The sequence below is a fragment of the Limulus polyphemus genome, unplaced genomic scaffold (genome assembly GCF_000517525.1).
Source record: "Limulus polyphemus unplaced genomic scaffold, Limulus_polyphemus-2.1.2 Scaffold3505, whole genome shotgun sequence".
NCBI classification, from domain to species: domain Eukaryota; kingdom Metazoa; phylum Arthropoda; class Merostomata; order Xiphosura; family Limulidae; genus Limulus; species Limulus polyphemus.
The window spans coordinates 54073-60433 of NW_013669115.1; the positions used below are offsets into that span (position 1 = coordinate 54073).

General features: G+C 36.3%; 3 long non-coding RNA genes across 3 annotated transcripts in view; 1 reads left to right on the top strand and 2 right to left on the bottom strand.

Moving 5' to 3' along the window:
* Nucleotides 1-1943: 1943 nt before the first annotated feature.
* LOC111088300 lies at nt 1944-3422 on the bottom strand. The gene is made up of 2 exons (XR_002612858.1): nt 3359-3422; nt 1944-2199 (listed from the first exon to the last, which is right to left on the bottom strand). It is a non-coding gene; the product is annotated as an uncharacterized LOC111088300 (long non-coding RNA).
* Nucleotides 2434-3098, bottom strand: LOC111088301. Its single transcript, XR_002612859.1, has 2 exons — nt 2991-3098; nt 2434-2488 (listed from the first exon to the last, which is right to left on the bottom strand). It is a non-coding gene; the product is annotated as an uncharacterized LOC111088301 (long non-coding RNA).
* The window catches only part of LOC111088302, a 9129-nt gene continuing 5888 nt past the window's right edge, over nt 3121-6361 (top strand). The window contains exons 1-2 of the long non-coding RNA XR_002612860.1: nt 3121-3263; nt 5912-5917. This is a non-coding gene — a long non-coding RNA (uncharacterized LOC111088302). The remainder of the gene's footprint in view (nt 3264-5911; nt 5918-6361) is intronic.

Genomic DNA, 6361 nt, shown 5'->3' on the forward strand with positions numbered 1-6361 from the left:
GACTACAGGGAAGAAAGCTAGTCAACAATGCCTACTATAAATTCTAGGGCTACTCTTTACCAACCAATAGTAGGATTGACCGTCACATTACACAGGTGAGAGACCAAGCATGTTCAGTAACACGTTTTGATCCCATGACTTGTACATTATGAGTTGAGCACCCAAATTAAAAGGCCACGCCAGGTTTTAATAATAAATACCTTATATATTACTTTATTTGATAAGCTTTTAAATTAAATTTAATGATTTTTACAATGAGCATCAAACATTTAAGATAAAAAATAATTAAGATGCAACTTATGCAGTTTCACACTTTATAAAATCTTTTTCTACATCGACTTACTACTGAAAACAGAAAAATGTTGGTATCAGTCCATATTTCAAACAATTTTAATTCAGCTGTGGAAATATGATGGTATATTGTTACAACAACCAACATTAAGTTAGTGATTTCATGGTTAATTCTAGGAGATATCTTCCCATTTTAATTGGTTGTTTATAACAAAATCTTCTAATACTCTTTTCTCTGAACATGATGACTGACATCAATATTTTAAAGTTCTTTTCGAAATGTGTATATGTAATTTTAATATCTAGAAATGTCAATATTTAGACAAAATAAAACTGTTTATCAATATTCTATTTATTTTTATCATGTTTATAACAGAATAATCTTCGTACAAACTCAATGACTACTTTCTTCAACATAAAAAATCATGAGACTGGAGGTTTGGAGTCAATCACGTCCCAAAAGGCTGTAAGTGTTTATTCAAATCCATGAAAATGAATCATAGCAGCACATTCTCAGTATATACTGGAATATTAATATACAGATACAGGTTTACCATGTCAACACTAACACAGTATAATTTCCAATTACAGGTATCAAAAACACACCAAAGACAGATCTATACACCTTAATCCTGTCTCTTGTGGTTCAACAACTTATAAACAAGTATCACATTCAGTAGTAGTTACCGTTTGTTCCAAGTTATTCACAACACAGTAGACAACAGTATGTTTTCTCTCAAGTATTTTAATCTATCTTTTGTTCCAAACTGTTTTCAATAAACTGAAAAACTCCAGTATATATTCCTTTATGATATTTCTAAACAAACGAGCACAGACGTAACACTATCTTTTGTTGCAAACTGTTTTAAATAAACTGAAAAGTTATCTGTACAGTATGTATTCCTTTTTGATCTATTTCCTCTTGATTACATACTACACAACTGTAAGGTTTCACCCCAGTATGTATTCCCTTCATGTTTTTCAAGTTAAGAGTTACTTTGAAATAGCTTTCTACAAAACTCACAACTTCAGGGTTTCTATCCAGTACGTATATGTTCATGCTATTTTAAGGAACTGTTTTATCTAAAGTCTTTTCCACACATATTGCAACTATAATTCTCACAAGTATGTGTTTTTGATGTTGTTTTAAGTCACTTTTTTCCGAAGCTGTTTTCGACAATTTATACAACAATACAGTTTTTCTTCAGTGTGTGTGTACTTTCATGTATTTTTAAAGCACTCTTTGTTACAAACTGTTTCTACAATCTGTACAGTTGTAATGTTTCTCCCCAGTGTGTTTAAAACACTCTTTGTTACAAACTGTTTTCTACAATCTGAACAGTCGTAAGGTTTCTCCCCAGTGTGTATTCTTTCGTGTATTTTTAATTTACCATTTGTTCCACAGTGTTTTTCAGAAACTGTATAAATATAACGTTTCTGCCCAGTGTGTCTTCTAACACGTATTTTTAACTTACCCTTTGTTCCGAACTGTTTTTCACACACTGTACAACTGTAAGGTTTCACCCCAGTGTGTATTCTTTCATGTCTTTTTAAATCACTATTTCTTTCAAATTCTTTTTCACACACTGTACAACTATAACGTTTCTCCTCAGCGTGTCTTCTATCACGTATTTTTAATTAAACATTTGATCCAAACTGTTTTTCACACACTGTACAACTGTAAGTTATCTCCCCAGTTTGTATTCTTTCATGTCTTTTTATATCACTATTTCTTCCAAATTCTTTTTCACACACTGTACAACTATAACGTTTCTCCTCAGTGTGTCTTCTATCACGTATTTTTAATTAAACATTTGATCAAAACTGTTTCTCACACACTGTACAACAGTAAGGTTTCTCCACAGTGTGTATTCTATCATGTCTTTTTAAATCACTATTTCTTCCAAACTGTTTTTCACACACTCTACAACTGTAAGTTATCTCCCCAGTTTGTATTCTTTCATGTCTTTTTAAATCACTATTTCTTTAAAACTGTTTTTCACACACTGTACAACTGTAAGTTGTCTCCCCAGTGTGTATTATTTCATATATTTTTAATTGACACTTTGTTCCAAACTGTTTTTTCACACACTGTACAACGTTAAGGTTTCTCCTTAGTGTGTATTCTTTCATGTACTCTTAAAGCACCCTTTGTTCCAAACTGATTTCTACACACTGTACAACTGTAAGATTTCTCCTCCCTGTGTATTCTTTTGTGTACTATAAATTGACTTTTTCTTCCAAGCTACTTTCCACAATCTGTACAGTTGGAAGGTTTCTTCTCTGTGTGTATTTTTTCATGTATTTTTAATTCACCATTTGTTCCACAGTGTTTTTCACACAATATACAACACAAAGGTTTCTGCCCAGTGTGTATTTTTCCATGTATTTTTAATTCACCTTTTGTTCCAAACTGTTTTTCACATACTTTACAACTGTAAGGTTTGTCCTCAGTGTGTATTCTTTAATGTACTTAAAAGGACTCTTTGTTCCAAACTGTTTTCCCATATTGTAGAACTATGAGGTTTCTCCCCAGTTTTTATTCTTTCAGGTGTTTTCAAACGACTTTTTTTATCAAACTCTTTTCTACACACTATACAAGTGCAAGGTTTCTCCCAAGTGTGTATTCTTTCATGTGTATTTAAATAATTCTAGTTTCCAAACCGTTATTCACACACTGTAAAAGTGTAAGGTTTCACTCCAGTGTGTATTCTTTCATGTATTTTTAATTCACCATTTGTTCCACAGTGTTTTTCACACGGTGTACAACTGTAAAGTTTCTCCCCAGTATGTATTATTTCGTGTGTTTTTAATTGACATTTGTTACAAACTGATTTCTACACACTGTACAACTGTAAGGCTTCTCCCCAGTGGGTATTCTTTAATGTACTTTTAACTGACTTTTTGCTCCAAACTCTTTTCCACATTCTGTACAGTTGTAAGGTTTCTCCCCAGTGTGTATTTTTTCGTGTGTTTTTAAATCACTATTTCTTCTAAACTTTTTTTTTAACATACTGTACAACTATAATATATGTCATGTATTTTAAAATAAGCCTTGTTTCCCAACCTTTTTCCACACACTGTACAACTGTAAGGTTTCACCCCAGTGTAAATTCTTTCATGTATCTTTAATAATCCTTTTCTCTAAATCATTTTTTACACACTGTACAACTGTAAGTGTGTATTCTTTCGTGTGTTTCTAATTGACTCTTTGCTCCAAACTGTTTTTCACACACTGTACAACTGTCGGGTTTCTCCCCAGCGTGTATTGTTTCATGTATTTTTAAATCAACTTTGGTTCCAAATTGTTTTCCACACACTAAACAACTGTAAGGTTTCTCCTCAATAACAGCGGAAGTCACGTGACGCTAATAACACGTAATGAGTATCTAGATGGTTCGTGTTTGCCAGACGCTCTTTAGGCCGGCAAGAAGTGACGGCATAGATAATTGCAGACAGTGACATAAGTAAAGTGCGTGAATCGTTGTGAATTGTAGTGTGTGTTTAAGTTAAAGTTACTGTGGAAATTAAGTGTATTGCAAAGTTATTTTGAGAAAGAATAAACTAGTTTTATTTAAGAAACGACTTGTATCGCTAAAGTTTTTTCGGAAAGAATTTCTACGGAAAATTAACCAACGACCAGAGCCGTAACAATATGAATAACTTTTCTTGAGGCAAAATTATACGGGAAATTAAAAAACGACCAGAGACGTAACAAATTGGTGTGAGAGAGTGGGATGGAAAAGAAACAAAAGGAAACGATAAGTGGCAAATCAAACTACGACTTAGCAGATTTGATGGCAAAAATACAAGAACAGCAAAAGAAACAAGAAGAATGAGAAAATAAACAAGAAAAGAGACTACAACAGTGGTTGGAAGAGAAAGAAAAGAAACAAGAAGAGAGATTACAGCAGTGGTTGGAGGAAAATGAAAAGAAACAAGAAGAGAGACAACGACAGTGTCAAGAAAACTTATAACAGTGGTAGCTTGAAGAGCAAAATAATCAACAGAGACTACAGCAGTGGTTAGAGGAGAAAGAAAATAAACAAGAAGAGAGATTACAGCAGTGGCAACTGGAGCAAGAAAGGAAACAGGAAGAAAGTCTCCAACAGTTGCAGGAAAGTCAGCAGCAACTACAAAATATCCAACAACAGTGGCAACAAGTACAAATTGATAATTTCAAAGCGAATGAAATACATTTAAGATGATTTATTGTCTTTTACACAAGGAGGATACATTAAACACGGACTTAATCAGCCCCAGACAACGGCAAGCCCCTTCCAGACCCCGCAACTAAACCCTAATGCAGACATTTTCAGTCCTGTTAGAAGTCACATCCCAGATATAAACGTCAGCAATAGGGGTGATCTACGAAGGAACCACAGGAATTCGATGGGAAGGCACCATGAGAAACATACAGAGCACAATTTGAGATCCCCGCAGTGATGAATGGATGGACAGAGGAGCAAAAAGCAGTATATCTGGCAATGAGCTTCAAGGGACAACCACTGGAAATACTTGGACAGTTGTCAACAGACGACAGGCACAACTATAGAGCACTGGTAACTGCTCTAGAACTCGGGTATGGAACTCAAGATCAGTCCAAAGTCTACAGGGTTAGGTTTAGGACGAGAATCCGTGCTAAAGGGGAGAGGCTGCAAGAGCTGGCACAGGATTTGGAAAGTATGGCACACAAGGCCTACCCAACTGTGCCATCCGATGTTCTCAGGTTGTTGCTGGGGGATGAGTTTGTAGATGCCTTGGACAGTCCACAACTGAAGATACAAGTGAAGCAAGCACACCCTTCTACTATGCAGAATGCAATGGCTAGAGCTCTTGAATTTGAATCCTACATTAAGTCCAGCACACAGGTACCAAGGTTATTACAGTCGTCAGGATTCAAGGCCAGAAAAGGTCAACTTTCAGAGAAGTTTCAGGGACTTTGCTGGTACTGTAACAAACCTGGGCACAAGAAAGCTCAATGCTGGCAACTTCAACACAGGGAAGATGCAACAGCAGGAAAAGCTGCTACCCAGAAAGGTTGTTGGAACTGTGGAGAGCAAGGACATATGAGGAGCCAGTGTAAGAAGAATACTACCAATAAGTCAGCCTCTAGGAAACCAGTAGTGGTTGGTGTTGAGGGACGCCCACCAACCCCCACTGTGAAAGTCCCAACAGCTAGGTGTAAAATGGCAAGCACACATGGTGTCTACGTGACAGGAAAGCTGGATGGCTAAAAGTTCACAAAGGAGTACCAGAAACCATACAGAAGCTCTATGGTGTGACAGGACATTATGCAAGGTTGTGGGTACCAGTGTGGGTAACTATTGAACTCATGGGCTTAAAGGACATTCACAAAGTATACTTGGCTGACATTGAAGACCAATGCATACTAGGGTTGGACTACTTACTACAAAGGATGTGTGTAATTAAATTTGATAAAATGACGTTTGGGAACGACAAAGGCTAAATTCCGTTAAGTGTTAAAACAGAAATTGAACTAACCAGGTGTTATCAAGCTGAATCAAAGTGTTGGTGAAACGGAACCAGGTATAGCTATTAAAGCAGAGCAGGAGAAAGACCAAGATTTGAAGCCAATAATTGATTTTCTAGAAACAAGTGTTTTGTGCCCTGCTTGGGAGAAGGTGTCTAGCTTAAGCACTGTGACAAAGAACTATTGGACACAATGGGACCAGTTGAAGCTTGAAGATGGTGTTCTTCTCCGGAGATGGGAAACTGCAGATGGAAAAGTGGCAACCTGGCAAACAGTTATACCGAGAAAGTTAAAAAAAGTTGTGCTGCGTCAATCCCATGATAGTTGAACAGGAGGACATCTCGGAGTTAAGAAAACATTGAGTCACCTACGACAGAGATTTTACTGGATAGATATGAGGCAAGATGTAGAAGAATGGTACAGGACCTGCAGTACATGATGTTAAAGTATCATGGGATTGACGCAGCACAACTTCCCGTAATTTTCTCAATTTTACCGTTTGCCAGGTCGTCACTTTCCTATCTGCAGTTTCCCATTTCCGGAGAAGAATACCATCTTCAAGCCTCAACTGGTCCC